We start from the raw sequence: 12,774 nt of genomic DNA, 5'->3' as shown, positions 1-12,774 counted from the left end.
ACCTGGCAAAACATTTTAGTTATCAAAGTGTAAATGAATCTCTTAGTGGTTAGAAAGTGTATTTTTCTTGTTCACCATTCTTTTCTGTCACTTTTCTCTTGAGCATTTATTCACTTGTCTTTTAAATGCCTCTTTTAGCCCATTTTTATAATGGGATATACTCTGAGTGATTTGACTTAACTCTGAGTTTGCTCCTTAACTCAGCTTCAAAACAAAAGAGATCATGACAAGAAAGGCAATTTTAGGGCAAGCACAACACATGATTAGGTTCACAGTTCCCATATAAATAAAAACATTGCTTTAACAACACAGTTTCCTGAAGTTAAACACTGAAAAAAAAAGGTAACAAAAGATTTACAGAATTAAATTTAAGGGATAGAGCTTGATGGCACTGACTTTTCAGTAAAGCTTAAAATAAATAAATAAGATAATAAGATACCTTAAAAACATTTGCTTTCCAAATTTCAATCTCTGGAAATATAGCTCTTGGATCAATCATTTTGACCAAAGAGGGCAGTATTACAGAATTATTGCAAAGTGTTTTAGCGACCATCATAGGAATGCTTTTCACAAGCGGCCAAATGCAGGGTTTTTTATCATTTTTTTGATATAATCTAATTCATATTTAATTAACCCTTAAGAGCCTTTGACTACTGTTCCAAATATGTCTTTCTGCAAAAATCACCAGAAGTACTTCAGAACATATCCATATTCACTTTTACAGAGTTTGACCACTGAAAGTAATGGAGACGTTGTTAAGTGGCACATTCTGGGCTTGCCATGGATCCCTGATTCTCCAGAGGTTAATGGGTGACTATATATGGTAGTTGAATTATCAGATATAATATCCTTCCATACATGCCATCAACTGGGAAGGCACATCTAGGCACTAGAGGCTAATGGCCATTACTTTACTCTGCTTTCAACTTTAAATATTATTTTCAAGTATCATTTGCTTTACTGACGTTGACTGTTATAGACTTGAATAACAGCATTTTTTCCTGCTGCTTTCATTCTCTACGCAGGAAAACCAAATGGAGTCTTTTTCTCTTTTATTGAAATGCTCTCGTAAAAACAACAGCAATTAAATTGAGTATGTCTAAAACATTCAGATTTTGTAAAAGGAAATTTGAAAGAATTGCTCATATTAAAAACAATATAAAAAACTATCTTCATTAGCTGGTTTTATTCTTTAGATATGAATCTAATGTGTTAAAAATATACAATGTACTGCAAGGATTTCACAGTTATTTAAAACAATAATAGGATAAAGATTATGAAGACTTATGAAGCATACTATGAAATTAAATGATGAAGCATCCTAATGAACCTTTGACTCTGCACATCTTCCATAGGCATGTTTCACAGAGTAATAAGCATGGCATCATCCCTATATCTCCCCAGATAAAAGGAAAGGATAAAAATGACAGATCGACCAGGTTTAATATTATAGGCATTTGCAACTAAGCAGCCTGGCATCCTGTTTAAACTACTGTCTTCAACTCTCAGAGTTCATTATATCCTGCTCTTCAACTAAACCGCTGATCATGTTAATGCCAAACACTATCTCAATCTATTATGAAAATTTTGTTCCCTCTGTCATTGGGTCTTACGTGATTAAAGAAAGCAGAATGCTCATCCACTCCTCCACTGTTCATATTTAATAACATAAACATGCTCTGGAGTTTCCTACATCACCTTAAATATGAAAAAATATTAGAATAATGAGACTTCTTGTTGAGGGAATGAGTAGGTCTTAAAACGTTTGATTTCTTCTACAACATAACTTCTTTCATAACTTGCCACAGGATTTCTTTTAAATGTTTAGGTTCATTAGTATGAGGATGAGTCTTTAGATGTAATCTAATAATAAGATGATTTTTTAAACCAAAGCTCTTTAACTTATTTCATTAAATTTCCTTTCCTGTTAATGCAGAAGTTCAGTAATAATTAGGACTGTGATGGATTAATGATTGATAATTTTTCAAGTTAATATTGGCAAGCTGCAGTCAGAGATGTTCACTACTGCTATTCATCCCTGCTCTCTGGCATATTGAACATAAGCAAACTTGCTTCCCTTCCCTCTGTTTAAGGGGCTGGAAGGTATTGACTTGGACCTGCAGCCTGCTCATTTCTGTGACTGATGTATTTCCACTTAAATAGTGCGGATTCTTTTTGCAGTTTGTGTTGCTGTTGAGAATAGATTTAAAGAAGATCTGACATATCATTAATCCTTCAGCTCCTATTTTAGATTATGAACATAGCAAAAATCACTATAATGGAGGGAAATAACATTTGTTTAACCAGTACAACTCTACACTCAAGACAAATTCTACATAGGTTAAGATATTTTTTTAAATAGAAGTCTATTATTTTACTCCAAAAATAAAAGTCAGCTAACATGTTTCAGGTACCTATGAGTAATCCATGGAAATTAAGGATTTTAAAGATAAACATTAACCAAATTTTAAAAAATCTCCACTTTATCACAGTTGGGATTTTGTCTTGTAAGCAAGAGGAAACCATAAATATTTTGTTTTTGTTTTAAGCATGGCAGGTATACTACTAAATCTATTTTCTAAATTATGATGCTGCTTGTTCCATGTATGATGGATTGGAATATGAGACGCTAAAGGCAGAAAGACCAGCTAGAAGGCCATTACCATGTTCCAGGTGAGAGGTGGAGAGTGGTGCTGAAAAATGGTGAGGTGTTGAACTACACTGGCAGCTGTGGAGAAGCAGAGATGGATTTGGATGAAAGGGAGTTTGGAGTCATAGAAACAGTACTTAGAAACCAAATAATTATTTGCCCATGAATTTATGTGGATGGATCAGGGACAAGGGTTGGCAGGAAAAGCTTGAGGAGGGAAAGGAAGGTGTTAAGGGTGACTGATCAAACTACTTGGAGCCGGTAAGGGAATGATGATACCCAACAGCGGTCACACCAAATGCGAACAATGTCTACCTGTTCTTTTAAGAAAAGAGACGTGGGTTTTCTTGTTTGTGTGTTTTCTGCATGGAAACACAAGTGCATAAAATAAATCAACAATTGTGGAGTACAACTTTGTGCCAGGAACTGGGCAGAACTGATAATACAAAGTTGTTTATTACGGCCTGTTTTCTTCCCTAAAAAAAAAGAAGGTACTACAATCAAGGACATAGATACCTTAAAAAGATCATCTTAAAATAACTTCTCTTTTATATATATATACATATATATATATATATACACATACATATATATACATACATATACACACACACATATATATACATACATATATATATTCACTAAGTTTTTAGTTGCAAATAGAAAAAGAAGGCAACTTAACCTAAATGTGCATCAGAATAATTGGAAGGTGTAAAGTAAAAGTGTCTATACCTTTATTTTTTTAAATCTCTCTACCCCTCACCACTGTCATTAATATTTGGCTTATATATTTCCAGAACTTTCCCTGCCTAAGTTGATTCTTAAAAAGGGAGGATAAATTTTGAGCCTAGGCAGTAATGATACACCCAGAAACTTTCCTAATTCAATTAATCACAACTCCTCCTAAATTTTAAAGTACTCATTTTGTTTGGGACCTGTTTGCACAGGCTATGTTGCTAACCTCTATTAGTGAGTAGAAACCTAACTTTTTATTTCGTAAAATTACTGGACCAGAATACTTTCCATGCTCCCTAACCATGTCTTAGGCACCAGCAATATATTTTATTTTATTACAAGTATATTCTGCCCAACAAAAACCCAGGTATGACCATTTTAGGATATCTATTTGTGGACTTCCATCGTTAAGGTTAATGCATCATTGCACTGTAATAGAAGACAGCACCAGATCCTCCATCTTGAGCAATATAAACTATATGAATTTTTTGTGCAAAATTTAATCTTTGGGAATGTTTGCCCTCCCCAGAGCACTTTACAGCAGGAAACGCCACCTATTTATAGCTTAACACATTTCAATACATAATTTGAAACAACTGAAACAGTACAAATAAGTTTTACAAAAAGGTTAATTTTTTTTTTTTTTTTTTTCTTGCAGTACGCGGGCCTCTCACTGTTGTGGCCTCTCCCGTTGCAGAGCACAGGCTCCGGACGCGCAGGCTCAGCGGCCATGGTTCACGGGCCCAGCCGCTCCGCGGCATGTGGGATCTTCGCGGATCGGGGCACGAACCTCTGTCCCCTGCATCGGCAGGCAGACTCTCAACCACTGTGCCACCAGGGAAGCCCTTTTCTTCCCATTTTTTATCTCCAAATTATTTAAGCCAAAATCATTTTGGTATTTCCAATATTTTCAATAGGGAGAATGCTCTCTAGCCAATGTTCAGTGGATATCTGGATTTAGGTGTTAATAACAAGAGGCATACCTGGACTCCAACCTTGAACCACTGTAATTACTGCCAATAATAGTAAGTGAGTTGTGCCTTAGTAAGCACCCTGAAAAGTATTTGCTGTCTAGGTGGCTATTATAAAAGTGCTTTTATTAGTTGATATCAACCAGTCCTTGAGATAACTCAGCATTAATAGGGACCAATCAAAAGTAGTCTTATAATATTAGATACATATCTGGGTCTTTTAAAATTGTCATTAACTCTAGCTTGTCATCTCATAGATCCATATATATATGTAGGTATATATGTACGTACGTATGTATGTGTATATATATACATATACCTTAAGTTTTTAATTCTATTATACATTTATGTCCTTTCTATCAACAAAATTTAACTTCCATCTTTTGAGTCTAATACAGACCTACGAGAACTTGGCATATATAATAATGTGCCAGGTTTAAATGTATTTTCTTAGTGATTTAATAATTATCTGAAAGAGCACAAAATATCCATTGATGTTATTATGGATGTGGGAATAAAAGGTATATCAGCCAGTTTACCTGCAATAAAGGTATAGTAGCTGGACCAAAATTATTCTGGGTGCTTAAATATCCAATATCTTGCTCAAAGAGAGTGGCCAATTTAACTGCTAACTTTTTCACTTAAAATAGTTATTGAGAATCACTTAGGTACCAATCATTGAGTTAGACACTGCAGATATGATTACAGCCCTCTTCTGATTTAAAGCCCATCTCAGGATACAAGCAAGTAAAGATATAGTTGGAATTCAGTGATAGGGTTTTGAACAGTGAGTAAGACAGTATGTAAACAGTTGGGACTGACTCAGTTTTGGGGATTCAGGAAGTCTCCCTAGTGGTAGAACATATAACCAGAGTTCCTAAAGAAAGAGACCTGGGGTGTGTATGTATCAGAGTCCTATAGAATACAAAAGGAGATTGTAGAAAATTTGCATATTTATCAGTAGTTCAACATGACATACACACAGAATGACTGAGAATGGGAATGAGGAAAATAATAAAAGAGATGAAATAAGAAGAATTAATATCAGCTTCTTTTGGACCTAACACTAGAAGATAAGCACATTTAGTGTAATTTAGTAAATATCTGCTCTTCACTAAGTATCTAAGAACACGATATATTAATTATCCATTTGATCATTACTAGAGTACGTCTAAGAGACAAATATATTCATGTGCTCCACGTGGACAAAGACATTACGTCATTTATGCTTCAAATTTTCTCTGTTTGGGGTTTCTCAAATTTAAAAGTAATTCCTGTTTGTTTAAAAAATCAGTAAATGTGCATAATGGCAAAGTTAAACATTTCCTCCCCATATGGATACATCTTTCTCATGGATCATACACAAGACTGTAGGCACAAATATAGGAGTTATACTTACTTGACTTGATTTTTTTCATTTCATATCTCATAGACATTCATATATCAGCACATATAGATTTATTTTGATCTTTTATTCATGCTGTGTTTTTTAATGAAGAGTTTTTTTTCTTTTTCTTGATCTCATAACTCCAATTCCTACTCTTTACCCACATTCTCCTCCCTTCGATTCAAATAACATGTTAATCTGTGTATCTGCACATGAGGTGTATGACTAGTTTAATCTAATGGGTTGAATTAAGCGAGCAAATGAATGGATTTTTAATTCTTTATATTATTTCGTTGTAAAGTGGTATAATATTAGTGTTTATATATGTTTTATTTGTCCAGCAACTTTCAAATATAAGATTCAAAATGAATTTATATGTCAATTTTACTTTGTCAACTTTAAAGTATATATATATCATACTGGATATATATACTATATATATATGTATACATATATATAAATGCTTTATAAAGTAAGGTTGACATATAAATATTCATTTTGAGTATTATATTTGAAAATCTATGGACAAATAAAATATATATGAAACACTAATACCATTTTATAAATAAAATTATACAATTTAAATATAATATATAAATATATATTAGAAAAAATAACATGAATAATAGTGTCTCCTCTCAGATCACTAAGCTATATTAATACGTATGTGTGTATGCATTTACCTTAGTGTAATTTTTCTTTGGTATATTGATTTTCTTGAGAATAGTATTCTGTGGTAGGATTTTAATATTTACTTCACAGCTCTTATTCCCCTGATGAGAGTGTTCTGAAGACTTAATCAATGCTGAAAGCAGATATAATACACTTGCAGTCTATTCAAATTAACACCTCCTTCTCTCTTTGACTTTTGGGCTAATTATACTCATGATCCTTCTCTCTATGGACACCCTGAACTCAGCAGTTCTGAGTGAATAGGTTTGTTTCACTTTTCTCTTTTTGATTTTCTGGATAAATTTTCTTTTTCCATTTTTCTGACATTTTTTAAAAACAGAGCTATAAAATGTTAATATCACCTTACTTTTAAAGCATTTATTGTTAATGAGGATACTATATAAGAAACTTAAAAATCACAGGGTTTTAATAAAATTCAAATGTACTTCTATATCAGTGTTGTAGAAACTGACTCATTTTCATCAAGTGCAATATTGCATTCATTGGCACTATTATTTTCAACTAAGAATTTGCTTATTCTTTTTTTTCCAGTTGGCCTCTTTATCTAATAATTATACTTCCTTTCTCCAAATTTAAGAAATTGTTAAAAAGCCTCAGTGATTAAGAAAAATTTCCACTGCAAAAGAAACATATTATCATTATAAACCTTGTAACACTAATATCTGTAATAAGGTAATAACACCAAGAAATATTTGCATAGCTTTTTTTTATGGTGTAAAGTGCCAATTCATTATGTCAGCAGATCCAAATAACAATCAGTAATATGGAAAATCAAGGAAATTTGCATACATTAAAACTAGGAGTCACAGACATTAAAGTCCCCAAAATAACTATTTAATAAGAGAGAAAATTTTACAACAAAATATCCAAATCCCCAGGAATTTTTCCAGATAATTTCAAAATTCACCAAACCCTTTGCCTATCATAGTTTTCTCTGAGGAAAACTTTTACACCTTCCCTAATGAATCTCTTAACTTTATGGCTAATTATGAAATCACAATAACTATATATAGGACCAATCAATGTACACTTAAGATAAATATATATATATATATATATATATAGAGAGAGAGAGAGAGAGAGAGAGAGAGAGAGAGAGAGAGCGAGAGAGCGCGCACTTACTGTGTGGCAAGTACTGTTCTAGCAGCCAGAGAATTTTTTTGTTTGTTTTTTTTTGCGGTACGCGGGCCTCTCACTGTTGTGGCCTCTCCTGTTGCGGAGCACAGGCTCCGGATGCGCAGGCTCAGCGGCCATGGCTCACGGGCCCAGCCGCTCCGCGGCATGTGGGATCTTCCCGGACTGGGGCACAAACCCACGTCCCCTGCATCAGCAGGTGGACTCTCAACCACTGCGCCACCAGGGAAGCCCCAGAGAATTTTTTAAATGAAGTTCTTATATGCAAGAAAGTGACAATCTACTGGAGCAGGTAGATCCATAAGAAAATAATTTTGTACATGTTATAGTAATTTAGGAGTCTGACAGAGGAATGTTCCTTCCATGGACTTTTTTAGAAGTGCAAGTGAATTCAAAAGGAAGAACTTTCTGAGGGATAAAAGACAGAAAAATCATTCTTTTAGTTTGGCAATCTATCACAGCTAACATAGCCATATACCTTATCAGTTACTAATTAGTATCTAAAACAACAGGCATAAACTGGGACTGTCCTGTGTAAACCCAGACTCATGATGGTACTAGGTTCTCTCCAGAGAGAAAAATTATAGTATAAATATGATTTACAAAGAATACTATTGTATTTCTTCTCAGAAGTCACTCTGCCATCCCTATCCCATGTATCATGTAATGTTATCATACTGCTCATTTATTCAAGACAAAAAAACTGGGGATCATTCTAGACCTTCCCTATCTGTTTGATACCCCCAATTGTGATATAAATCATCTAAAACATATCTGTTCTTCTGTTCCCTCTCTCTGTCACCACTGCCACTACTCTGAATGAGATCTTGTTATCTCATGCCTAGACTTTCTCAGTGCCTGCTAATCAGTCTCCTCTCCTTCAGCTCTGCCCATTACTCTCCATGAGGATCCAGATTAAATTACCTACAGTCCATAAGTGGTCATGGCATTCACTGGGACTGCAGGTTCAGTGCATATTTATCGGCTGGCACATAGGGCCTTTCCTGATTTGCCCCACTCATCAGTTTTGCCTTCTAACTTGCTGCTTCTTTCTCACTCTTTATACTCTTTATACTCCAGAGACTTAACATATCCCCAAATACAGACACTTTTTCCCCCCACCTTTGAACTTTTCTATATGCTGCTTCCTCTGCCTAGAATTTCTCTCTCTTCCTTGTCTTCTTAGAGACCTTCAAAACCCTATCAAAGGTCAGGAGGCTTTGCTGGTACCACAGTGGTTAAGAATCCACCTGCCAAGGGAGGGGACATGGGTTTGAGCCCTGGTCCAGGAAGATCCCACATGCTGTGGAGCAACTAAGCCTGTGTGCCACAACTACTGAGCCTGCGCTCTAGAGCCCGCAAGCCACAACTACTGTCTGCATGTCACAACTGCTGAAGCCTGCACACCTACAGCCCATGCTCCGCAACAAGAGAAGCCACCACAATGAGAAGCCCGCATGCAGCAATGAAGACCCAACACAACCAATTAATTAATTATAAAAACAAAGGCCAATTAATCTTTCTCTTTTTCTTTGATAATCATAAATAAGAGTAAAACACTTCCTGTTCTTTCCTGCCATATAAATTGTATAAACATCTATGTCTGCACTCATTGTACTATAATTCTTTTGTTAATTTGTATGTCTCTACTCGATTGTCAGCTGTGAGTACAGGGAGGGCAGAACCATGCCCTTTTCTTCATTGAATCCCAAACTACTGGATAGTAATTAGCACAGAGCAGGCCATCAGTATATGTGATTAATTTTATTCACTGTCAAAACAAGGTGGTATGCATGCAGTGATGTGGCTTATTTGCCAATCAACAATAATAAACAGGCTCAATTCAGGAAATTATGCAAATGTTTTTTATCCACAGGTAGAGATATCCTCACAACATTTTTTCTATGAAAATACATTTAAGAAAAGATGATTAACTAAATATACCTGGATCTCATGGTAATTTTGAAGATCCTTTTTTTTTAGAACTCTCTGCAGAGCAGTAGCATATAGATAATTTCTTCCCAACTATAAACAAAAGCCTAGGTCACTTACTATTCTTGGTTTTTAGCTTACTCTTTTGTGTAACATGAATGAATATTTGCTCTCTCACCCCTAAGCCGAAGCATTGGACAAAAAAGTCCTCATTTTTAATACTAATAATCCAAGATGGCACAGGGGTGGGTAGCAGGGAGACACTGCAGAGAGGAGAAAGGAGGTATTTCAAAATAATTTATAGCAACTTTACATCAGATTTATCTCAAAATTGGAATCAGATGTATAATTAATCCATTACATATTTATTATTTGTTCAGAATAAAAGAAAATAATATGAGGCCCTTTCTAGTTTCCTTGGGTAGATTAATTGTATAATGTCTAGAATGTACCATGAAATATTTAGGGACTGGCCTAGTATGTATGTGAGTCACTGTGATTTAACTGCAAAAAAAATGAAACTGCTGTACAAAACATAAATTTAACTTCCCCATGAAGCTAACAGGTTTCAAATCTATTATGGAAAATCCTACAATTTTTGATTTGAGACTAGAGTAGGACTGCTGTTTTCACAAGTAAGGCTGAGAAGTATAATAAGTTTGTTTTCTACTGTTTGCCAAACCTACAAGCTGACTCCACAGACTGCATGACTGAAAATGCGTTTATGGCATGAGATCCCTTGGGATAACTGTGAAAGCCAAATTCATCATTCTTAGCTGAGACTAGGAACCACAGAGGGCATCAATAGCACCTCTGTCCTTGAAGAAAAAAATTCACTGTAGAAATGAAAGGCAGGGAGTCACCTTTGGACCTTGAAAAGTCTGAAAGAAATTCTGAAAATCATATGCTCTACTGGTCTCTAACGAAAACAGATCAAAAATAACCAAACTGTACTTATTCTGTATCTACAGGAAACTCTTACTAAATTAACGAAAATCCAAAGTTTATATTGAATTACATCACTTTAGGATATTATTTACAAGTTGAAGAAAAGAATTAGAAAATGTGCCCTTGACTGTGTCTAATACACCAAAATGAAATATACTCAAAGCCATAAATGCAAGAAGGCAGCCTAATGTTCATGTCAAGGTATTTTGATGTTGAGTCATATGGAATTTTGGTGATCACATACTCTATGAGCTAATGATTTATTTTTTTCTTTCCTTTCTTTTCAATTACAAGACACATTGCAATTGTTTCCCCACAGTCCTGGTTTATTTACAGTAGCCAAAAATTGAAAAACAACCAAAAAACGTGCATCAAATGGTGAATAGATATACTAATAGTGGTACATCCATACAATGGAAAACTTACTCAGCTATAAAATAAAAGAACTACTGATATCTGCAGCAACGTGAGTGACGTTCAAGAAAGAATATAGATAGAAAAATATATTTGAAGAAAAAGTGAATGAATATTTCTCAAATTTAGTTAACTTAAACCTACAGATTTTTAATAAGTTCAGTTTATCTTAAGTAGGATAATCTGAAGAAAACAACACCTTGACATATTGTGAACAGATCACTTAATATAAAGGTAAAGAGAAAATGTTAAAAGTATACAAATAGAAATGACACATTGCATACATGGTTGCGTATGTAGAAGACAAAGTTAAAAAATAAACTTCTCATCATAATCAGTGTGGATATGAAGACAATTGTTAAACAACTTTAAGGTGCTAACAGAAAAAAAAACCCAAAACTTTTCACCCAAAATTGTATAACCAACAAAATTATCCTTCAAAAAATGAAGACATCTTAAAGAAAAAAAAAAAACCAACTGGTAGAATTTATTACCAGCAGACCTGCAGTAAAAGAAACGTCAAAGGAAGTTTTTAAAGGCCAAAATAAAGTGATACCAAATAGAAACACAGGTCTATAGAAAGGAATGGAATTATCAGAAAGATATGTGGATAAATATTGAGATTATCTACAGTTGTAAATTAATTAATAAGGCAAGAAAGAAGCATCAAATATATCTATCTAGCACCCCCTTCACTGGTCTTTATTTCCATATCTTTTCCAGAGTGTATTTTTCTTCAGCCTAATACATTCACTTGGGGATAAACCTCAAAACGTAACTGTATAAGCCTTTATCAATTTCTTCAAATACTCTGTTTGTTTTACAATCACTAACTTCCTTAACTAAATGGTAAAAGATGAAACAGGCATTTTCTTTAAAAATGTGTGTAAATGTATATTTAAATAAATATGTAATATATTATTATAACATAACATTATAGTAATGTATAATATGTAAACATATATATCAGAAAATTACCAAAAAACCCATTTTGTTTCTATTAACTTTTTTTTTTTTTTTTTTTTTGCGATACACGGGCCTGTCACTGTTGTGGCCTCTCCCGTTGTGGAGCACAGGCTCCAGACGCGCAGGCTCAGCGGCCATGGCTCACGGGCCCAGCTGCTCCGCGGCATGTGGGATCTTCCCAGACCGGGGCACGAACCGTGTCCGCTGCATCGGCAGGCGGACTCTCAAGCGCTGCGCCACCAGGGAAGCCCTTCTATTAACTTTTAAAATAGTCTGTAGGCATTTAAGACAAAGGTATTGAAAAAGCCCAAATTATATTTAGGCAAGTCCTATAGGAATGGAAAATCTCTAAAAGAAATCCTTCAATGTCTGGTTTCAGTCTATCCTAAATCGAATTTAGAAAGTATATGAAGTGCAGGGCACATAAGAATATATAGTCAGGCCTTTTGTATCCATGAGTTCAACCAACCTAGGATTTCTATCTGCAGTTGGTTGAATCCCCAGATGCATTACCCACAGATACAGAGATACGGAGGGGCAACTGTACTACGCCATTTTAAATAAGGGACTTGAGCATCTGAGGATTTTGATATACATGGGGGTCCTGGAGTGAATCCCCGATGGATACCAAGGAGATTGTATTCCTCACAGTCATATCATACTAATTACATTACATATACAATATATAATATATTATGTAATTAGAATAAGCTTTTTATCTAGTCAGAAAATTTCTGCAAGTATTAGACACTCATTTCTAAAGAAGAATCTAACTTAAAGAGACTGACTAGCATCTAAGCTCACTTTAAAGAGAAAATAGTAACTCCTGAATGTGAATCTTACAGTAAGGCTGATTATGAAGGATTGGCCTAAATTTTGATACCAAGCACCAAATGGTACTATAGACTAAAAATAATCATTTTCCTCCTCTACTATCATTCATT

Source organism: Phocoena phocoena, chromosome 12 (assembly GCF_963924675.1).
Source record: "Phocoena phocoena chromosome 12, mPhoPho1.1, whole genome shotgun sequence".
Classification (NCBI taxonomy): domain Eukaryota; kingdom Metazoa; phylum Chordata; class Mammalia; order Artiodactyla; family Phocoenidae; genus Phocoena; species Phocoena phocoena.
Note: the sequence above shows the minus strand (reverse complement) of the source record.